This window comes from Meriones unguiculatus, chromosome 1 (assembly GCF_030254825.1).
Source record: "Meriones unguiculatus strain TT.TT164.6M chromosome 1, Bangor_MerUng_6.1, whole genome shotgun sequence".
Lineage (NCBI taxonomy): Eukaryota > Metazoa > Chordata > Mammalia > Rodentia > Muridae > Meriones > Meriones unguiculatus.
This window is the reverse complement of record NC_083349.1, coordinates 174,211,793-174,235,866: the sequence shown is the minus strand read 5'-3', so window position 1 is coordinate 174,235,866 and position 24,074 is coordinate 174,211,793. Positions and strand designations below refer to the sequence as shown.

The following is a 24,074-nucleotide window of genomic DNA, read 5'->3' as shown; positions in this document are numbered from 1 at the left end:
CAGCTACTTTTAACAGCCATTCACCTCTTGGATCTGTCATGTGACTGCTCACAGTGTGTTCATCAGAGAAGTTCCTTGCTTTGGCTCTTCCTCCCTGGAGCTCTCTGTTCAGCTCTCTTACCAGAGGGCTGTTCTAGAGCCTGAACTATGTGGTTAGCCAAACCAGAGCCAAACCTCAGCACTGCGGGTGGCAGCAATCCCTAAAATGGCTGTGAGGAAAAGGCTGCCCACTGGACACAGATTTTAGCCTAGGCTGAACCTGCCTCCATGCAGGTTGAGCCATGCTCTGGGGACAGACTCCGAGATCTTCCCCATGCCCCAGAGCTCTTAGGTGGCGTCCGCACTATCAGGAAACATAGTCCTGGATGGAGGGATATAGGAGTGTGGTCAGGTTGGCCATCCATGACTGCTCTGGGCAGAGCCCTTTCATGTCCACCCTTTCCTCTGCCTATTCCCGTCTTCTCCTGAGCCTGGTGTGGAGAGTCTAGCCCCACTCAAGGTTTTGCCTACACTGGGAACCCCCTTTCTGCAGAGTAGCTCAAAGGGCCTTTTGAGTGAGGGAATGAGCAGCCTTTAGGCCTGGGAGGAGAGATAAAGGCGAGTGATCCCCAAGGGCCACGGGGTCAGGGGCTGTGTATCTGGTGACTTCTGAATGCAAGCGCCAACAAAGAGAAATCTGTGGTGGGAGAGCCTCCGTGAAGGAAATAAAATCTCCATGAAAACAAACTTTTGTTGGAAGCTTTCTCCTCTTGTTTTGGCAGCGCTGCTAGGTTCTGGGAGGGGAAGGCAGAGTCTTCCGGAGCAGTCTGGAGGTCCCCAGATTGTCCAAATATCGGCTTGCTCTGAGGGGACTGTTTTCCTCCCTGCAGGAAGAAGGCTTGGGAGTCAGTGTAAGAACCACTGGTTTTCTAATCAAGGCTAGAATGAGCTCTTGGACTGTGAGTTAGGAGGCATGGCTGCTGATAGAGCACTGTGTATCGTGCAGTTCTGTGCTCCCAGGATCCCTTACAGCCTTGGCGTTTTCACCTATAAAATGAGCATTACTTGCCCAGATTCATTCAGCTAGAAACACAGGACTATCTCTGAGTGAGTATGGCTATTTCTATGTACCCTGTGGCCAATGAAGACCAGAGGAAAGAGGTGAGGGCTGTCAGAGGAGGCTTGGATGATAGTTTCTCTCCAGGGCTAGGTGGCCACAAATGACATTCAGCAGTTTAGTTTCTGTGTCATGTTTTTTCAACTTCAAAGAAGCTGGCCTGGTGAGGCCTTTGGTTTGTCTCTACACCCAAGGATGTTTTCTCTCTGAAGCTAGTGGAAGAATCAGAATTTGTGTTGAGTCCAGGCCCTCAAAAGTTGCCTCTTTTGCCCCACTGAGGAGGAAAATCCTGGTTGTGGCTGTTGTCTTATAGAGCTCAGGACCCTGGGGAGTTCTGGGTGGCCAGAATGGATAGAGCGGGGACCAGAACGAAGCTGAGCTATGGTTTGAGTCTGTTTATTTTTATTATACTGTGTGACTGTGGGCAAGAACTACTCTTCTCTGATACCCGTTTCTCTTACCATGACCACACAGGGTGAACAAGCCACTGTTGCCTCCGCAGAAGAGAGATGTAGATATTAACCTGGGGCGGTTCTGCGGGGTGGAAGGACCGGCAGTTCCCTGACAGCAAGGCTGGGGAACAATCGTATCCCTTCAACTCCTTTCCATGCTGGTCAGCCAGGGATGTTGTTTCTCTTCATCTCGATGAAATCTTAGAGACAGGCTTGTGCCCACAGTGCTCTGGACATCCTTAAAAACTGAGTGTCACATGGCTCTCTTTTTGACCCCAGTGGGACTGACCAGGGAAAGCCTGTCCTTGGAAGCCTGATTGAGTCAACAAAGGTCCCTCCCTCTTCCCTCTGCTGTTCCTTCCAAGCAAAGTCTCTGACTTCATGAGGCTGGTCTGAACTGTGAGCAACAGGGAAGCATTGTTTGAGGTGGTTAATAAATGAGGCCTCCTCTGCTGAGCACATGGAGAGTTCACATGGGGCATGTCCAGGCTTGGCCGGCTGGGATATGCCAGTGTAAGAAAGGTTAGACTATAGGAGGTTTTTATTTCTCTCTTTCCCCCAAACACACACAAAAACATACACACATACACACATACATACATGCATATACACACACATACACGCATGCAAACAGTCACATATACACATAAACATAAACATACAATACACATATCTATTTATGCACACATACATATATACACATACTATTACACACGTACATATATAATATACACATACACATATAAACATACACATATATACACATATGTACACATATACATACCTGAAACACATTCTCATATATACATACATACACACATACCGTCATGTAGTGCCCAGATCCAGAACAACACATAGCCATGGAGTCTCTTTTTCTCTCTCGCTCTCCCTTTTTTCTCTCCCGCCCCTTCCACCCCCACACAGACGAGTGCACACACACAGAGGTGTGTGCATGCTTGTACACTCAAGCAATAGTGCACTGGCCACTTTTTTTTTACTTTTCTTCCTTTTTTTCTTTTTTATTTTTCAGTGCTTTCGAAAAATAGAAAGGATACCCAGGATCATACCCAGGATCTCATACATGCAAAGCACAAGCTCCACCGCTGAGCCTCATGCTCCCAGCCCCCAGAGGAACTTCTCTGTTCATGCTCTCATTTGCCTCTTTCCTGCCCTGGGGCTTACTCCCCTGCTACTCCTATCCCCCATCATCCTGGCTCACTTGTCAGCCATGACACAAGTCAGATTTGCAGGCCAGAGCTTATCCCATGCAGTTTGGAAGGAACAGGAAACAGAGAGGCACTTAGGCGTGGGAGCCTGGTAGAGCTAGGTTCGAGTCCCGACTCTCCTACTAGCCCAGACACGGCTACTGATCTCCCCTAAGCCTTCCTTAGTCATCACATCAGACCACAGACCCCTCCGTGCAGGGATGTCACTGTCAGGAGTGTGCGTGGTAACAGCTGTGCACACCCAGCCCAGGCAGCACGTGGAGTGCCAGCAAGCATCGGCTCTCTCTGCGAGGTTGCTGCCATGAACGTATTTCCGCTGTGTGAGCCCCGCCTTTCTGTTTGAGCTAGAGGAGAGTCCCACCCTAGGGAAGAGTTAGGGTCAACTTTGCCTCATTTAACCCCAGCTGTCACCGGTGGAGCGCCCTTTAGGTGGGACAACAGCCTGTCTACTGCCTTTTCACAAATAAGGAAGTGGCGACACAGAGAGGTTAAGTAATTTGTCAGGGCTTACACAGCCGCAAGGTGGACAGGAACAGAACTCCCAGGTCTGATTTTGTGCTCCACCAGATGGTCGGCTACAGCCTCCACGACTCTGGCGTCCTGTCAGTTTTGTCGGTATGACAGTACCCGAGACAATCAATGTAAAGAAGAAAGGGCTTGCTTTGGCTCAGGTGTAGATTCTACCTGTTTCTTTTAGGCCTTTGGCAACACAGTACATTGCATGGCAGTAAGCGTGTAAGCAAAGCCACTCACCTCGTGACCTGGAGATTAAAGTAGATGGAATGCTGGGTTTGTTCCATACCTTTGAGGACTTTCCCCAGGAACCAAAAGACCTTCCCCAGGACCCACTGGCTCCTATAGCACCATCCTGTAGACCAACGTTTATTAACATGCGGGCTTTTGGGGGACACTACACCATGTCTAAGGCAGACTGTGTTTTTATCCGGCGACTGGATGGCTCACCCACTTCTCTCCTCCCAGGAGGTCCTTTTGGATGGGCCTTCCTTCCAGCTTCTCTCTAAGGTGACTGCACTTGGTGGGAAGGTTCTGAAAAGCTGGGCAACAGAGGACTAAGGGCCACTGGGAGCAGATGGATATGGGTGGGAATCTCAGTCTGTTTCTAAGTACCAGGGAGCACCCGCCACTGCAGGGCCCTCTGCTGAGTGCAGGAGAAGCATCTGCGGCTGCCTCGCCCCTGCCTTTAGCATCTGGGGAGGTGGTGGGTTAGTAGGCATGGGCTAAGACGCATAGGTTCATGTCTCTATGGAGGAGGCTATGCGTGGCCATGATGGGGAAGGGACAAGGACTTGATCTAAAATTTGTTTGTAGGAGGTGATGTCAGTTTGGACTGATCTGGGCTTTACTCGGGAGAGGGAGGAAGGAGCTAGCTAAGGAGCAGGGACAGGTTGAGCCACATCGTGGCTGTATGAGCCAGGAAGAGAGGAAGAGGCAGAAATGGATTGGGTGCTGATGCACTTGGGTTTCATTTTGTAGATAATGGAGAAACTAACGAACATGTTTAAAGAGTGGGTGACACTGCCAGGGTATGCAGGACACTTGCCCGAGCAGCACATAGGCATGCGTTAGGAGGATCCAGACCTTTCCAAGGACGTTTGAGGCACGCCTCTGTTGGAAGGCCTTTGTTGCTGGTAGAAGTAGATCTGACCTTACATGGCTAGAACCATATATATATTAGTTTTATTTTATTTATTTCATACAATGAAGTTCGGGGGCAGGGATTAACAACTAAACAGGAACACAGTTCTTCCTCTGTCGCAATCTCGGTGTGAGGTGGTCTCTGACTATCTTTCCTCTGGGACACAGGATGGTGGAGGAAGTTCCAAACACCACATGGCTATCCAGGCTGGCAATTAAAAGGAGTGCAGAAGGGTGCTACATAGTTGTGGGGAGGAGTGGAGGCTGAGGAAAACAGGAGGGTATTTTGTTTGTTTGTTTTTTTCTCTCTCCTTGTTGGTATTCAGATTGTAAAACTGTAAAAAAAAAACAAAAAAAAAAAAAAAAAAAACAAAAAAAAAAAACCACTGGGAGAAATTACAAACAATGTCAAGAGATTAATGGTAAGTTAGGAAGAGATTTCTTTACTTTACAAGTCTTTATGCCCCCATCATGGTTGTACAGGTGTGTGTTGGAGCCTCACATCTGTAGTTCAAGTACTCATGAGGCTGAGGCAGGGGGATTCGGCGTTCACACAGGTCTGGGTGACACAGTAAGCTTGAGGCCAGCCTGAGCTTCATGAGATCTTGTCTGAAAACCAAAACCAAACCAACCAAATGAACAACAGCAACAACAATTCTCAAAACAAAACAGGGCTGAAGATAGATTTCAGTTGGAGAAGTGTGCTATGCAAATGTGAGCACCTGAATGTGATTCCCAGAACCCACGTAAAAAAATGCTGGGCATGATGGCATGTCCTTAGTTAGGGTTACTGTTGCTGTGATAAAACACCATGACCAAGACAACTTAGGGAGGAAAGGGTTTATTTGGCTTAGGCTTCCACAGCACTGTTCGTCATTGAAGGAAGTCAGGACAGGAACCCACGAAGGGCAGGAACCTGCAGACAGGAGCTGATGCAGAGGCCATGGAGGGGTGCTGCTTACTGGCTTGCTCCCCATGGCTTGCTCAACCTGTTTTCTTACAGAACCCAGGATCACCAGCCCAGGGATGACACCAGCCTGGGGATGGCACCACCCACAACAGACTGGGGCCTCCTCAGTCAATCAGTAATTAAGAAAATGCCTTACAGCCAGATCTTATGGAGACGTTTTCTCAACTGAGGTTCCTTCTTTTCAAATAACTCTGCTTTGTGTCAAGTTGACCTAAAAGTAGCCAGCACAGTGGCACAGGCTTAGAATCCCAGCACCAGGGAGAGAAAAATGAGCAGATTTCAGAGGCTTACATACTGGCCAGCTTAGCCTAATCAGTGAGTTACAGACCAGTAAGACAGACACCCTGTCTCAAAAGATGGTTGGCTTATGAGGAATGACAACTTAGGTTGACTGCTGTTGCATGAATACATACAGGAACATACGTGAATACACACACACATACACATAATAGAGAGTGGGGAGCTTAAGGATGAAGTCGCTGGCCTAGTGTGTTCAAGGCCCTGAGTAGATAAATAAATGTAAAAGACAACATGACTTGCAATTTGCAACTTGACTTGCAATTTTCATATCGGGACACTGGATTCTCACCACTCAGGTGCAGAATGCTCATGATGTACTTGCATATATGTGGAATGGCATCTGTAAAGGTATGTTCTTTGCAGCATTATTTGTGACAGCAAAAAAAAAAAATATTGGAAAGAACTCAAATATCTATTAATTGGAGACCAATTAAATTATGGAATGTCCTGACAAGGGAATACTATGCATTTAATACGGGGAAGCTCTTTGTGATGATATGCAGAGATCTCCAAAATATACTGTGAGTAAAACGAGAGCCCAGCAAAAGTGCCAAAGGGTGTGCATGGAACAGGGAAAATAAGAATCTTTATTTGTATTTGTTTAGACAGAGGAGAGATAGAAATGGTAGGTAGACATTACCCTGTGTACCATTTTATACTATGGAATTTTGAACTGTGCTTTATATTGTCTATTCTAAAAGTGGATTAAGGAAAAAAAAAAACCAAAAACCTAAACCACTACCACGAACAACAGCAACAAAAAACCCTTGCTACAAATTTCACGAAACATCTGGGACTGAATTCTATTAAGAACTACTGATTTTCAGTCTCTAGGCTGCAAACTATACAGCAGTCATGCAGATGTAGGGACAGATTTGAGGAGTTATTTGGGTGGGGAATGAAATCCCCCTATGTTGAGTGTCAGGGGGTGAGAGAGCATGGAGTAAGATGAGTCCCAAAGGCAGCCTCAATCTGAGATGAGAAGGCCTGAAAGAAGCCCGCTGAGGACAGGGGCAGCCTTCAGTCACCAGGCAAGTCCCCCTGGAGAATCACCAGCTCTGGCATTCCTTTCCGAGTCGTCCCAGAACTGGTCCTGACCTCACCCTGTTTCTCTGTCCACGGAGGCACCGTTGCTGCAGAGGGGCCGTTCCTCCAAAGCTTTGTGTTTTGCTGGATTCTGCACCACGGATGGCTCCAGGCTCTAGCTTGCTACTGAAACTCCCTCCTTCCTGAGTAGCCCCCCTCAGCTCTATGTCCCAAGGAGGTGGGGTCTGCAGGGAGTAGAAGCCGTGGGAGCACCTATAGACCACGGATGGGAAAGAGGTCCAACCGGAGCACACAACAGCAGAAACCGTCATTCCTCTCTGGGTTAGTGTGTCCTAGGATGTGAGAGACGCAGGCTGTGAGCCTGGGGCTTGTGGCCTGGGTTGTACCAGAATGTCCTCCCAGGGGTGCTTTCGCACTGATGGCAGAGAGAGAGGGAGAGAGAGACAAGAATATGTAGTATATGGCTGCATGTTTGGGGCACGTGTACTTCTTCGGTGAGACAACACGGAATGGCGGGGCTAGGATGAAACATGGAGTGGACAGCTGTGGGCAGCTGTGTCGTTTGGTGTTGGAGTCATATGAGCTGATGTAAAATATGGCCATGCTCTTGGTTTTGGTGGTAGCTAGAAAGGATTCCAGGACAATTAATAAATCATTTAGTAGCCCAAGTTTAAGTAACTTATTATTATGGGCTGCATATATTTATTATGCTCCACTAAGCAACATGGGCACATTTCCTTTGACTGTCGCACAATTTGTATGCAATTTGTTTCAGCAGCTTTTTTTTTTTTTAATGAATCTATAAATTATTAACCCGCATTCTTCAGGACAGATTGCACAATTTTCATCCCCTCCCCCATCACCTGCAAAATCCTTGTGTCCTCAAATGATGGGCAGTGTTATCTGTTGTCTGAGGGACAGGGCAGGGTTGGACTGGCTGTCCTACTGGGTTGGGTATCTGGAGCTGGGACCTACCCAGGTATAGTATAATTGGGGTCAGGGAGAAGCAGCCCAGTTAATGTAGGAGCCTGAAGCTTTTCAGAGACCAGTGGTCCCAAATACTCATTATGTAGATGAGGAAGCCCAGCCCTGGAACCTCATCTCTCTTACTTTCCCCAGTTCTGATTTTTCACACTTACTTACCCTTTGTCTAAGATGTTCTTCATACTTGTTTTCAGTCCTGTATTTTCTTGGTGGTCTAGTTTGAAGCTTTTGGTACTGCAACATTTCCAGCGGAATCCTTAATTATCATTGCCCCTTCCCACAAAAATTCTCTCCAAAGTACTTAGGGCTAGGGCTAACAGACAGCTTATTTGCCTCTCCACTTCCTATCTGTCTTTTCTAATGTCTAGACAGCGTACGTCATTGGGTATATTGTGAATGACAGGTGTTCCCTGTCTGCATTTCTTCCCACTTTGTTGGAGTGACCCAACATTGACAGGTATCAATGCCTCTTGAATGAATGAATGAATGAATGAATGAATGAATGAACCAGTTAGAAACCCAAGTAACTTCTGAAAATACAGGCAGCCCAGAGGAAGAACTCAGCACTGTAGGGCCTCCAAGAAGAGCAGACTCTAGGCAGTTAACACAGAGCATGTGCTACATACCGTGAGTGAGAGGGTCTCTCCCTAGCCTTCCTGAGCAAGTTACCCTGACCATGACTAAACCTGGTTTGTTCCCTGCCCCTCTCTCTGGCCCTCCAGACTCCAAAGTTTGCCTTTTGGGAAAGCCTACTTTCCTCATCTTTTATGATGTCTAGACATCGGAGCCCTAACCAGTTACCTTAGCCTGTTAGAAATGAGAGCAAAAAATGAGGAAGGAGTGGTAGTCTCAGAGCATCCCTTTTGAATAAAGTTCAAAAATGTGATTTTGTGACACGTATTTTGACTGCTCAGAGAATTTCTAAAAATTGTCCCCTTTTCTGTACTGTTACTCAAGGTCGGATTTATGAAATTATCGAACAGCTAAATCATCGGCTAGCAAGGCTGGCATTTTTGTCATAGAAACCATGGCACATGCTGGGAGGCGGGGGTAAAAGCAGTGTGCGCTGGAAAAGGCATTCTGTCTGCTTTTTTTGCTTTTAAGAGGGTCACACTGAAAGCCCTCTGATTGAGATACTTTAAGACACAAGAAGGCAATTTGACGGTGAGAAGGGCCTCTTGTTTGCTGGCAGTTTTGCACATGCAATGTACACGGGAAGGCAGCTGTTTTTGGGCCCCAGCCTTGCTCACCATCTCTTCCCCTTTGCCCTTGGAGGGTACTAGCTCTTCAGTTTGCCACAAACAGAGCTTTGCTTGTGTCGTCTCCAAAGGTTGCCTATGGTTGACCTTTCTGCAATGCAACAGAGGGCATTTTGAGCAAGCCCTCCCCCCAGAGGGCCTTTAGATCCTTCTATGTGTGGGCAGAGGCCCCCAGCCAGCTCCTGTGCCCTCTGCCACCTGCAGACTCTCTTGCAGGCAGATGCCAGGTGGAGACAGTCAGCTGCACAGGAGAGACTGTTCTGGGTAGTTACTGCTAGCGAGGGACCATATTCTATCTCCCTGCCATCAGAATAATCTGTCCTCTGTTGGAGGTACCTCGGAGGAGCAATGAGCAGGTGAGGCTCAGCAGATGGCACTGCAGCCGGGTGGCTAGGAGCTGGAGGGCAGAGATGTCATCTTACCTCAGTGTAGGAGGCCCTGCTTCAGTGCCTGATGACTCTGCCACAGTGCCTAGTGGGCCTGTGCTGTGAACTTAGGAACCCTCTCCTCCCTCTTCCCCTATTTATGGCAAAATTGGGTCTCCTTAGGAAAGGCATGGTTTTCTTACTCCGTTTGTTCTCAGATTGGTGTTATACCCTGGAGCCAAATTAGTGGCTAAGAACAATTGGAAACAAATGCTCTTTCAGCATCCCACTGTGATCTGGGGATCCAGGTGGGGACACCAGCCACGTTTGCTTTCTCTACTGAGCCACCCCTCTGCTGAGAGTCAGCATCCCAGAACCGTTTAGCACAGCCACAGTCCCTCATCATCAACCCGCACTGTGCACATCTGCCTAACCCGGGAGTCCTGTTCAGTTATTTATGAAACAATATTCAGGGCCAGCCCCAGGAGGCAAGTTGGGAAATAATGAATGGCAAGTGCCTCAATGCTGTTTGGAGGGACCCTGGGATTCCTTTTGTGAGATGCACAGAATGGTTGGTTTTGTCTTCTTTCCAGCACTGTTCTAAGAAAGGTGACTAACCTCACTGTCCCCCCGTTGTATGGGTATATTAGCTGCAAAGGGACCTAGTACTAGAAAGTTCTGGGAGTACTTGGTGGGAAGAGCCCACCGTTGTCTCTTCATACTCCACCCCAGGCTCGTTCAGCCTTTGAACACAACAGATGTTGTGTTCACATCAGAGAACTGATAGTGTTTCATGTTTGTGAGTTTTGTGTGGAACAGCATTCATTGCTGTCCTTGGCGGCACACAGCCGAAGGACATGCTTAAGAGCACACTTAGTAGAATATAGGTCTCTGCAGGTCAGAGAACTGGCTTTGTTGTTCATCACTCATCTCCACCTACCAAAAGGGCTGGCACTCAAGAACCATTTTATACATGAATGAATGCCTGACATGGCTTCCCATCTGGGATTCCCTAAATAAATCCTGCCCCACCACAGCCAACCCATGTCTTAAGTGTGAAATGAAAAGGGGAGTTTTCTTTTGTTTTGTTGGTTGGTTGGTTGGTGTTTTGAGGCAGGATCTCATGATGGCTGGCCTAGAACTTGTGGCAATCCTCCTGCCTCCAAAGGGCCGACATTAAAGACTTACACTACCACTGCCCCCATGCTCTCCAGTTTGTCTTTGGTTGTGACTGACTCCTAGGCTAGCACTGCCCCCAGTTGCAGATGCTCCCCCCCCCTTGATGACCCTGGTTTAGTCCTTATTGCTTGTTGGTGGCAAAATGCTGTACTTTGCCTGCTCTGCTTCCCTTGATGAATCCTCAGATTGTCACTTTCTCTTGTCACACAGCTGAGAATTCTATGCAAAGTAAAGCCAGATGCCAGTGGGGACTTGTTAGCACAAAGACATGCATTTGTTCTGCCCGGGGCTGCACCTCCTGGGTAGGCTGTATTTACTTTTCTTTTGGAGCCAGACCCCTCTCCAGAGGGGACTTTGGGGCCTCTTCACTTTTAACCAAATGAGGAATGTCCAGGGTCATCCTGCAGCTGACCCTTCTCCTATGTCACATGGCTTTGTTCCCCAAAGCAGGGGTAATTTCTTCCCTCCCCCCTCCATGCCTGGCCCACATTTTCTCTTGCTTTTAGCCATCCAATGCTCCAACAAGAATATTTACTTGCAAGAGGGGCAGCATTTTAACTTTTTAAAGTGTATCAGGATATCATTATTGCATTTTTTTTTTTTACAATGTCTCTTATAGGCAAGGCAAGATAAACATTTGGGTTGAGACCAAAAGATTTATTGATGTTTTGTCCAAAATTTCTTGGAATCTTAAGATTTTTTTGGCTGCATATGCACCTAGTGGACATCTTTCCTTCTGACTTATAACTGTGGAAATGTGGAAAGCCTCAAAATCTGGCTGTAGTTCATAACACTTTCCCACAGTATCATACACACCATTCTGGATAAAAATCTAAGGGGCTTGCAGGCATCTGAACCGTAAAGGCTGCTCTTGCTCTAATCCAGCCACTTGGTCCAAAAGATGAAAAAAATTGAGGTCCAGAGAGTTAGAATGCTGTATACAGGGTCCTAGGACTGAGATGACTAAGGCCATTCTTTGTATTGTCTAGCCCTCCCACACTACCCGACATTAAGAGGCTAGAGTTCTTGTCCTCTGATTCCCTTCCCTCTCTAGACTTCCTGCACATCATTTACTGCTGTGGATACATTCCTAGCCCATCTCTCATTTCAGATGAGAAAGCTGGTCTTTTCTCCCCATCAGGCAGTCCTTCTCTTCTGTCTTAAAATCCCAAATAATTTCAAATAATTTCTAACCCCAGTACCAACCCTTCACTCACCTTAGTTTGGGTACTAGCATGAAAGGCAGCTTTCCCTGCTGCCCCACACTTTGGCTGTTTTTGTTGTTGTTGTTGCATTTGGAGGAGACAGTCCTCGTCCTTTCTTGTAGTCCCTCCTCTGCGGATGCAGTGACTTGGGGCTCCCTGGTCTCTCTGCCAGTAATCCTTGGCTCCCCTTGTCTTGTCTTTGGGCCACTGAATGCCTCCCTTTTCTACTCTTTAAGATACTGGGTGTTTTCTTTTTCCTGACAGAAGTTAGATGCTCATGGTGACGGTGGTGGTGTGTGTATGTATATAAAGTGTGCATTAGGTAGAACCATTTTTAAGTGCACTGAACATTCAGTGGCATTACGTCCATCCATAATGTGCAGCTATTACCACCATCCATTCTTAGACCTCTTTCCACCTTGCAAAATTAAATTTTCCCTATTAAACAACTCCCTGTTCAGCTAACCTCACTCTCAGCCTTTGGCAACCATCATTGTGCTTTCTGTCTCTGTGGATTTGACGGCTCCAGGTTATCATCTATCGGTGGAATCAAAGAATATTTTCCCTTTTGTCCTTGATTATTTCACTTTAGTCTAATGTCCTCAAGGTTCATTGTAGCATATATGTTGTAGCATATATCTCTTGCAATGTTATGTGTATCTACCCATGCTACTCACCTGTCTATCATTGTGAAAAAATACTAGAGGAAATAGTTCTAGTAAAAGATAACATTTATTTTGAATCCTGGGTTTAGAGCTTTTAGTCCATGTCATGTGGTCCCTTTGCTTTGTGCATATGGTATAGTGCACCATGGTTGGAATGGTGATGATGGATGCCTGCTTACCAAATGGTGGCAAAGACGGAAATGAAAAGCCAGAGTCTCAACATCTCTGTCAAGAACATTCCCCAGTGACCTAACTTCCTACACTAGGTCCTACCTCCTTCCAACTTCTACCACCTCTCAATAGTGTTTTTGGTTGTACAGGACCAGCCTGCCTCCATTTTAGGCTTAAAAGCCATCTAATAGTAAAGACAATTTCGGTTCATTTGTGTTTATGATTGAACCTCTGTTTCTCAAGGATTGAGCTATGCCCCATGTGTAACCTTAACTAAAAATGGTTCTATACTGCCTGTTCCAGGAATGGCAATCATGTCTTTGTTTAAAAAAAAACTGTTCACAACCATCTTGCAATGCTACCTTTGTTTCAAAAGGTTATCCCACCTAGGACTATCTTGTTATCACTACCTGTTGACTACCTTGCTATGCCCACCCTGCAACCACATCTTTGTTTCAGGAGGTTGTTAGGGCTAACTTGTTATGTTTATGTTCTGCTCCTCTAACTCCATCTACTTTGCCACCTGGTTCCCATTGAAAACCCCCTTCTAATGAGCTATAAAAGCCACATCTTCTTCATATCCAACTCTGACTTAGGGGCAGGCAGTCCATGTATACAAATAAGAAGCTTGCTTTAATTAATTGGGCCATGATGACTTGGGTCAGTGGTCTTTCTCCTTCCATCTTTGGGATTAATGTTGGTAATCAAGCCTTTAACACCTGCATCTTTGGGGGGACTTTTCAGATCCAAACTGTAGCAGCTACATTTTGTTTTATCTATTATTTTGTCAATGGACACTGGGTTGCTTCCACTTTTTTGGCTATTAGAGATAAAGGGACCACACGTGGGCCTAGATGAGACTTCAACTCCTCCCATGGCCACTGAAGACTGTCACTGGAGTTGGTCACTAATTCATTGTTTGACCTTGGCCAAAAAATATAATCTTTGTGTGCATTGGTCCTGTCATTCATAGTAGAAGTAAGTTGATCATATATGTGGCTATTCCACACTTGACCAGAGACTGACTTTTGTGCTGTGTATTTTAATTAATTAGCATTTAACTGTGAAGAGCCACATGGGGTGGCCAGTTTCTATCTCACAGCAGTGTGTGGCTCTAGAGAATGAGGATGAGATCTGCAGAAATCCAATAGACAAAATGTACTCAGCTAGCCAATGTCTGGTGCATAGTAAGCACTCAATAAATGCTTGCTATTATTAGGCATTCTGTGTCTTGCTTTCCAGCCCACCACACCTGATGGCCCTTAACAATGCCCCGCACTAGCTGTCCAGAGTCACCTGGGGAAGGGAGAGAAGGTGTTTCCGCCATGGTGCATGTCGGTAATGAGCCTTGCACTGAATGTTTCTGGTCTGCTACTTTCCCTGGAGGGTCATGGGAGCCAGAGTGGTATGTGGCCTGCTTTGCAAGTGATTAACATGGTGTAAGCAATCTGCATAGAGAGAAAAATCCCTCCGTTGGTATTCCATTATTCTATTAGAGTTTCAGAGCTGGGATTAAGTGGACATGATTTCTTCCTATGGGCCATTAATTTTGTTTTATTGCTGGTCTGATGGCCATTACCCTTTTTTGCCAATGCATTCCCCCATTAGGTTTGTACAATTAACAAAATATGTGCTGTTAGGGCTTTGATAGGAAGAGTGGGATAGAAATAAAGGAAGGGGGGTGCAGCTGCCACGGGGGAGGGGGGCTAGGAGAGGCAAGAGCTAGGGGTGGAGCCTCAGGAATGAGGTGGGGTGGGAGTAAGTCTCTTGAGAACAAGCCTCAGGCCATTGGCATTCCTGGAAAGCTGCAGAAAGTCCTCCCCGGCTCTTGCCTGTGGAAGTGAAGGAAGCAGAGGTGGAACAGCGCTGGCACTCCTCAGTGTCCTGCCTCAGCTTCCGGTTGGGTCCAGCACAGATGAGAACATACTGTGCTACTCTACCTTCCCCACTCTGTCTCCTTGAACCTGAGACTCCTCCACAGGCAGCAGAAGTTGTCCAGATACCTGGCCCTGTGACAAAAGAGACTTCCGGGGGTGCCTCCTTTCTTTCTAGGCAACAAACAGGAGGACTTGTGCCCAGTAAAATTTTACAGGTGGCTGATCTCTAAGGCCATTCACTGGGTGGGCAAGATTGGTATGGCTAAGCCTTTTTTTTTTTTTTTTTTTTTTTATGAAAAGTTAGAAATCAGAATTTTAAAACTTGAAATTTTCCAAATGTCCTATTTCAGAAAAATAATAGATACTGAGTCTTGGAATGGTTTTAAAGGGTGGATGTGATCTCACTGGTGTTTCAAAAGGATCTCCAGGAGTGGAGAGACAGGCAAGATAGGGTGAGTCTGGAACCACAAGGCCAACTGGAATTCCTTGCCTGAATCTGGGGAATGGAAAGTAAGACGCAGCATGAATAGAGTTGCTGAGCTAACTGATAGAGGTAGCAGGCTCTGGGTCTTGTCTTTGCACTGCAGAGGATGTCCCCAGGGTCAGGGGAACTTGCCCTATGGCAGGCCTTTCTTGGTTTGGACTCTGCAAAGACCAGGCTGGTGTGTTAGCCATAGGGCTCAGTATAGGTGGGTCTTCCTTCTGGGCTCAGAGAGCAAATCACAGGCTACCAGCCACTGTCCAGGGGTCAGAGAATCTCTGATTCCTTCTTCCTTTAGAATAGTGATTAGGGTTAGGCTACCAGTTGTAAGACTCTGTATAGGGCTTCAGATTCATACCTACAATGTGACTCAGGAACTACATACAGATTCTTTGCAACTGGGTGCAAAGAACTGGGTGGTGTGGAAGTAGAATCTATGTCTACCAGGCTTAGAGGACTGTTAATCACTGTTCTCAGTGCCAATGAGCAAGACTTTCAAGCTCCGTATATTTACTGCCAAGTAACGATTATGTTTGTTCCCTCAGCTACTATGTCATGTAGAACCTGTTGGCCAGGAGCTACAATGCTTTTATGGCAGTCTCATAGGGCAAATATAAACAATGACAGAATATCATCCATGACAGGTGAGCCAGTGTGGGGACTCTGGTGTTTCAACAGTGGGGTACAGGATATGCCATCTAAAGTCACTGAAGTAAATTAATAGGTATCCTCCATGAATGCCTTGTCCAGCTCAGGTTTTCGCTCAGTTGTTTTCCATTTGGAAGGTTTGCTCATATGCCTGCAGGAGTTTTTCAGAGAAGATGAGCATCCAGGGAAACTGTTGGCACCCAAGAAGGGTGTCTCACAGATCTGGTCTCAAAGGTCTGGCTTGGGGCAAGAACGGGAAAGTTCTGGGCCATCAGCTGAATGCTGATGCCCTGGTCTTTTCCATTTGCTTTTTTTTTTTTATTCCCCCACACAGTTGCTTGTAGTCCCTCTTAGACACTGAATAACATCAATAATCCTATTAAGTTATTCATATAGCCCAAGCCGTTCAATAGATGTGATGCATGCATTATCTCATTTGTTGTTGTTTCCAGTGTCCTCTTCCTCTTAGAGATGTGAAGATTGAGACTGAGAGAGACCAAGGTCAAAAACATTAGTAGGTCCCAGCTTGAACCCAACATATCTGACTCCCAAATCTTTGCCCTTAGCCACAATTACATTATGAGACCCTTTAGGAAGAGATTTAGCACTATCCCTGGAAATTAATAATGACCCTATCAGACGTACAGATGTTGGGGGAATTTTGTACTATGGATTGGCTACTATCTAACTTTTGCATTTTCTAATGGGGGAATTGAGGCATAAAATGGTTTAATGGTCCTTCTCCCAAATAATTGCAAATTCAGAGTACGAATCCACATATCTGGATGATACCCCTTGATCTAGCACTGTATGGGACCATGGTGGTTTCTGACAATGTCATCTCCTCCATCCTTCTAACTTACCTGAGTGTGCCTCACAGATGGCTACACAGCTGTCTAAGAACACAAAGTCAAGTTCTGGAAGTACTTCTGGGGAAGCTTTCTTCTATCCTTCACCCCACCTCTTGTCCAAACAAATAAGACCATTCAACAACTACCTTTCATTTATCATTTTGCATATTCCTTCATGTTTATAAATGTGAGTGGCCGATTTCACTTATGACTCCATGTCATGTTCAGAGTGGATAATATAGACTGATGTTCTAATTCCTGTCATATTACTTCATGGCTGTGTGCCTTTGACGTGGTATTTCCTTACTGAGATTACATAGTGCTGGCTTTGAAAGGCTCTAAGATATAATGAATATGGATGCCCGCAGGATGGTTCTTGCTTGGTGCACAGTGAGAAGTGAAAGATAACATGGAAAAGTACCATGTGCATAAGTGTGTGTGCGTGTGTGTGTGTGTGTGTGTGTGTGTGTGTGAAAGAGAGAGAGAGGAAGAAAGAGAGAGAAAGGAGAGAGAGAAACAAAGATAGAGACATAGGAGAAAGATAGAGGACAGAGACAGAGATAGACAAACAAACATAAATGAAGAGAACAGAGAGACAGAGACAGACAGAGACATGAGGGACAGAATGCCCCATCCCTAACCCAGAAATCATCTCCAATTGATAACTGCTTGCAAATGACAATTTAGTTTTCTCTATGGGGAAACAAACTACTCCTAAGGGTAGGCTCCATGCCCAGCAATAAATGGTCTTGGAGTTTCTCTTACTGCTATGTTCGTTCTCTCTCCCTTTCTTTCTTTCTTTCTTTCTTTCTTTCTTTCTTTCTTTCTTTCTTTCTTTCTTTCTTTCTTTCTTTCTTTCTTTCTCCTTCCTTCCTTCCTTCCTTCCTTCCTTCCTTCCTTCTTGTTTTGGTTGGTTGGTTGTTTTCTCTCTCTCTCTCTCTCTCTTTTAAATTATCCTATTTTTAGATTTATTTACATATATATATTTAAGGTTTTTTTTCTTCTCTATTTTTACTCTACAGGTCCTTTGCATATACATTATGGCTTCCAGTTTAGTGTTTTTATGGGATTCTTGAGTTTGTGTACAAGAGGCTCTATTCATCTATATCTGTCTCTTGTGCCTTTTCTTGGACTCTTTGCCTTCTGTTTGTTTTGTCCTATTCCAGTGTGTTAGTTTCGTTTTATCTAATTACATTTTGTTTTATTATTATCCCTTAGAAGCCTGTTTATTTTCTGATGTGAGACAGAAAGGGGATGGAGGGAAGATAGGGAGGAACTGGGAGGAGAAAGCATAATCAGGATATATTATATGACTTTAAAAATCTATTTCAATGAAAGTGGAGATGGGGGAGAAATGAAACAAGCAGAGTTTTGAAAAAAGGAAAGTTAGAAATAGAAAGAGACAGGGAGGCAGACAGCTGGAGACAGAAACAGAGACCTGCCTACCTCTGGCCTCCATAAATGCCAGGATTACAGGCATGTGCCACCAGTGATGCCTGACTTTATTATTATTATTATTATTGTTATTATTATTATTATTTTGGTTTTTTGAACCAGGTGTCTCTGTGTAGACTTGACTGTCCTGGAACTCATATTGTAGACCAGGCTGGCCTTGAAATCACAGAGATCCACCTGCCTCTCCCTCCTCAAGTGCTGGGGTTATAGGCAAGCACCACTTTTTATTATAGGCATTCCTAGCTTTTATTATTTATTTATTTAGTTTGGTTTTTCAAAACTGGGTGTCTCTGCATAGCCTTGGCTGTCCTGGAACTCACGCTATAGTCCAGTCTGGCTTTGAACTCACAGAGGTCTGCCTGCTCCAGTGCTGGGATTAAAGGTGTGTTCCACCACCTACTGGCTTGTATTTTGATTATATTCACCCTTCAGCTCCTCTTATGTCTACCGTCCCCTCCCTATGCACTTCTGCTTTTCTTGGGAGTGGGGCCTGCCCTGGAGTGTGCTCAGTCTCCTGAGAGTCATGACATTAAGCAAAGTTGACCCTTTTCCCAGAAGCTGTTAAACACCAACAGTTTCTCAGCTAGGGGTGGGCTTTCATGCCTATCTTCCCCTCTCCGTGCTTGCATTTTGTGTGGCTGAAGCTTGTTGCAGGTCTCATGCATGCTGTCACAGTTGCTGTGAGTTCATATATGCAGCTACCCTGTTGTGAGAGGATATGATTTCGATGATACTTTAGTCATTAAATTCAACGGATGATCCTTAATTGCTAGATATTTGTTCTCCTTTTGTAGTTTGAATTGTGTTATGAGATGATGGTGAAAGATAACATGATTATTATTTCATCAAAATATGAATTAGCAGGGCTGTTATGATAGCTCAGGGGTTAGGCACACTGGCTGTACAACCATGAAGACCTGCGTTCAAATCCCAGAACTCACATAGCCAACTGGCTATGCTCTTGCACGAGCCTGTAACCCCAGTGCTGTAGGTAGGGGTGGAGAAAGGGGGATGCTGAGACTTGCTGACTACCAGCCTCATCAAAACACATGAGCTCCAGGTTCAGCAAGAAGCTCTGCTTCAAAGGAATAAAGTTCAGACTGATAGAGGACGATCCCTGGAGTCCCCCTCTGACTTCTTCCTTTGTGTCTACCTGCATATGTACACACATGGGCTACACAAACATGCACACAGAAATTACAAATGCAGTTTTAAACACACACACAGACAGACACACTCAAATGTGTGTGTCTTTTCTTTTTTTATGTTGCTAATGGCTGAAGGCCAAATCTGGGACACCATTTTTTGGCACAGCTCTTCATCCAGTGCAGGAAGCTCCTTCAGGGCTATGAGTCACTATTTGGAGTGAAGCCTTATTAATTTCTGAATGTTTCTCGTTATTAGAGAATCCCTTGTTATGCGAAGACTAGCTTCCTCTAAAATGTTTGATTAGTCTTGAGGCTACCTTCTAGAATAACGTAATCACTTTTTCATGGTTTCTTTATGTATTTGGACATCTACCACGAGGAAGAGGGAACAGGTTGCTTTAGGCAATGGTGTTCCTAACTTTTATTCCCAGAGGGTACTACTAGGAGGAATGAAACGCAGATACAGGTCTGGTTTCTTCTCCTTTATCTTCTACCTCTTAACCTCTTCCTAACGAAAAGAATGCAATAGCAACTGGTACTCAGTGTATGTTCATTTTGTATGGGGCACTATTCTAACACAGCTTAGGTTGTATGGCACCACACAATCCGCATAACCACACTTAGAACTATAGATTTAATTGGTCCCATTCTTAACATAAAAAACTAAGGCACAAAGATGTTCAGGAACTTGCCCATGGTCAAGTTTGGATTGAACCATGTATACCATGATCCAGAGACTGCCCTTATAGCCACCAAATTTAACCACTAAACATCTTTCTCTCTCTCTATTTCACTCATTGATGACAAAGTAAATATGACAACATTACAGCAAATAGAACTAACATGATCGGGTAAGTCCAGGAGGATATTACCCATGCCTCAGCCAAGACACTGTATGGCTGTTAAGATCACATTTAACAAGTTTGGCAGCATCAAGGCCTTATCCTGAGCTTGCACTGAACTCAAATGACCCAAGGCTCTTCTGTTGTTTTTTTTTTAAAACTAATTCAACTCATCCTGATTCTGCAATTGATTTTCTTAGTATAAGAGCCAGGTTTTGTGTGTATATACTTGTCAAATCATTGTCTTCAGTTATATTAAGAAAATGGATTTGCATGTGGACATAAGAGTCTAATTTGATGGTTTCAAGTAATGAAATTGTGGGCAATTTTCCCCCTGACTTTCAATATTATTTCATTTGTGGTTGTCATGATATTGGTGTGCAAGAAATAAAAGCTGGTGATGGAAAAATGAGCATTCTAGTTCAGGTCAGTTTTTAGCTTGCTCAATGCTTTATAGCAATCTGGATTCTGATCCTCGAATACAGCAGCTTCCCTTCTTGGCTTTGTATGATGCACAGATGAAAAGTCAGCTATATCTTCTAAGTTGTTGGTGTCTCAGGTAGACAGTCTCAAAGGGCAGGGAGAGAGTACTGCCTCAACTAAATAGACTCTAGATCAGTGGTTCTCAACCTCCCTAATGCTGTGACCTTTTAATACAGTTCCTCATGTTGTAGTGACCCCAACCTTGAAATTATTTTTGTTCCTACTTCATAACTGCAATTTTGCTACTGTTTTGAATCGCCGTGTAAATTTCTGTGTTTTCTGATGATCTCAGCTGAGCCCTATGAAAGGGTCATTTGACCCACTGGTTGAGAACCACTGCCATTGGGATTCTGAATCTCCAGTTTATGTAATGCTCAAAAATAATGTGAAAATAAATCAGAAGAATACACGTTAGAGTCCATGGCCAACGAAGAGCTGGATTTTGGTTACTCCTGTTGGATTCTGGTTGGCATGAACAGTGTCCATCAGTCAACATTTCAGCAGATACTTACTGGGGATTTGACCAATTCAAGGTCAGATCTAATATTAAGGGATAGAAAGACATGTAAAATGTGTTTCCTTTCCTCAGTGACTTGCAGTCTTGTGATGTGATCTACTTCATGAAGGGCATAAGCTATTACCGTGAACATGCAGCCATTAGCAGACAGCCTTTGCCTGGAGAATATCATGGATAAAAGGGACAATCTCTTTCCACATGCACATTTCACTGTACTCCAGGCCTGAGTCTAATTGAAATTCCACCTCTTTCTAAGACACTTCTCTTGTTTTAGTTAAAGGGGAAATGCAGAAGTGAGAGGGAGAGGGACACCATATTCTACCATTTCCTTACCAACACAACCTTCTGTAACTCGGGCTCTGGTGCCAGACCTGATCTTTCTTGCGTAATACTCAAATCCCTGGATGATTTGGATCACTGCTGCTTGCTTCACATTATTTCTTCCATTAGAATCCTGGCGGCAGAGAAGCCTTGACACTGTCCCAGGGATCACTACGCTTCTCCCTTCTTGCCTCTCTTTTTTGGCATGTCCTCATTCGAGTCAGCTCTCCATCACTATTACAAAACATCACAGATAATGAACTTATAAAGAAAATAGTTAATCTTGACTCATAATTTTGGAGGGTCTAGTCCATGGTTGATTGGTCAAGTTGCTTTGGACCTATGCCAAGGCATGTCGTGGTAGGAGCGTGTTTGGGAGTAAAATTGCTCACCTTCTGGCTGAAGAGCAGAAGGCAAAGAGGGAGAAACCAGAACCCTGCAATCCACTTCAAGATCTCTCAACACTCCAAATACCTCCCACCAGGCTCTACCTCTCCAGGATTGGATTATCTAATAGTGCCACTCTGGCAACCAAGCTTTTGACACACAGGCCTTTGGGAGACATTTAGGTCCAAACTCTCCATGCTTGACACCCTCCCCCCTCCCACCAGCTGAGTCATGCCCAGTCAAGTCTTCAGATTCACATTCTAGCTCCTGGGGAACTTCCCTTGTGTGCTTCAACCCCTGCTAACTTCATTTCGTTATGGAGAGAGAATGGTGGTCTCCACTAGAACGTGGTGCAACTTTCTGTGCAGTGGTGTCTTTTCTGGGATTCTTTCATGAGGGCAACCTTACTTCCCCAGTGAGGTGGTGGCAACATTTTAAACACAGGCCCATTCCTGAGTACTCTATGCCCGTCGGTCATGGCGTAGACACCCGATAAACATATGCTTCTACTTTTTAAAGTATTTCTTATCCCAGAAAGAGCGTTAAAAATAGGCTTTTTATTTTTCTAAATTGTCCCCATCATTCTTTTCCATGCACATTTTTCTTCCTATCCATCTGGACTTTTCATCTTAAGTTCCTCCTGTTGGGAAAGGGAAATGAGGTAATTATATGATAATCTCAAAAATTAAAAAAAAAAAAGAAAAGAAAAAAAGTTCCTCCTGTTGCAAGACTTTTATCTTCTTACCATGAACAATGGGGTCACTTTTGTTTTCGTGCATTGTGCAGACTTCCTGCCTGTACTTCAGCCTTCCATTAGGGTTCTCTGTCCCCTGACAAGGTCTTCCACAGGTGAAAAGTTCCAGTCAGTCATTATTGCTATGGACAGCTTGGAGCATTCAACCACCAAAAATGTTTTTCCTCCTCTGGGATTCTTATAGGGAAGGGACTGAAAACAAAAACCAAAAAAACAAACAAACAAAAAAAAAATGAGGCATGGTGGAGGAGAGTGTGGTCCTATCTCTGTCCTGACTTGTAAAAAAAGCAGCGCTCACTTTGTGCCTGAAATCTTTAGCCAGGGAACTTTTCCCCTCACCCTGTGGGCACAGGGCTGCCAGCCCCAGCTTTGCTGTTGAGCAGGTTCACTCATAGATTTTCCCCGTGCCCACCCTGCTTCTTAATTTTACTCAGTCTATAAAGATATTTCCTTTCCTTGACAGGTGGAGCCTGGAACACGACTTTAAGGCTTTCTGTCCTCCATGCTGCTCACTAGAAAAGGAGCCCTGAACTGTAAGTAACTTTGATTGGCATTTTCCACACTGACTCCATAAGGTTATGGGTTCAGGGCCAGCCCTAAGCCTGATCTTTAACTGCTGCAATATCCAGCAAAGACACTGAACAATGAACTAGTCAGAATGTAAAATATAGTGGGGCTCTAATTAGATTACGTCTGAATGTGACAAAGAGGCTCTGTAATATGACATGCTATTTAATTAGACTGTATTGATTGGACATAAAGGTGGACTTGATATGTTACATGTGTCATGAGTGCCAGGGAAGGAAGCTCTTGAGTTTACAAGGCCAACCTGATCCTTGGCCATTTCTGTCTGCTGTTGGAGCAGGGGTTCAGGGAAAGGAAGAAAGGGTGACGTCGGGGGCTCCAGTCCGGGCCATGTTCATAGCCTATGCTTTCTTTTCTATTTGGTTATTTCTGGGGATGTCAGAAGGAGGGAAAAGGAAATATTGCTTGTCACTTCCTTCCTTCAGCACTGTAATGGTTCCACCTCATTTGAGGCTCGGTGGCTCATTGTTGGCCCACCACGCCTGGTATCGGTCTGGCCATGCGTAGGACCCGGCCAAAGTTCAGGCCCCTCTGCTCAGCATTTCTTGATAACTCCAACTGGATGTGATCTCTCTCTTCTGGGATTCTGCAGCACTGCCACTCTGTCCACTCCTCTAGCTCTCTCTGGCACCAGGGCATGAGCTCCTGTTGGGGCAGGTCTGGGACTCACCTTCTTCCTAGTTTTCGGTGTCAGCCGGTGACCGGGTTGCTCTGGGCCAGCGGAAAGACTTCTTTGCTTCAGGGGCTACCTGGGGCTGAGGAACTACCGCTGCGACTTTGATAGTACATTGGCTTTCAACCAGTCCATGGAATTATAAATGATTAACCGTTATCAGTGCACATCTTCACCTCTGTGTAAAAATAGATTGACTGTAATGAGTGTTTGAATAAATCATAAGAATGGCCGCCTTGCGATCGGCTAACATCCTGCCAATGGCTGCCCAGTGAGTGAGCAGGGCGCCGGTCCTCTGCCTAATGGCCTGCAATTCAGAGCTGGTTGCCTGTGTGAGTGATTGACGCGCCTCTACTCCCAGGGTACCTCCTCTCAAGCCCTGGCTCTGGAGTGGTCGAATCCCCGGCTGAAGGGTCTGGAAGGGTGCCCTTCTCCATCCTGTTCCGGGAATAAGGGCATGGGTGTTGGTGTGGGTCA

The 24,074-nt window shown here is 45.2% G+C and overlaps 1 protein-coding gene across 8 annotated transcripts in view; it reads left to right on the top strand.

The window, feature by feature from the left end:
- The window catches only part of Pknox2 (PBX/knotted 1 homeobox 2), a 262,649-nt gene that overhangs the window by 45,059 nt on the left and 193,516 nt on the right, over positions 1-24,074 (top strand). For 6 of the 8 annotated variants that reach the window (XM_060371696.1, XM_060371701.1, XM_060371692.1 and 3 more), the window contains exon 2: positions 22,803-22,872. The exons of the other annotated variants lie outside the window; for them this stretch is intronic. The gene's annotated coding sequence lies outside the window, so the exon portion shown is untranslated. The remainder of the gene's footprint in view (positions 1-22,802; positions 22,873-24,074) is intronic. 8 annotated transcript variants of the gene reach the window in all.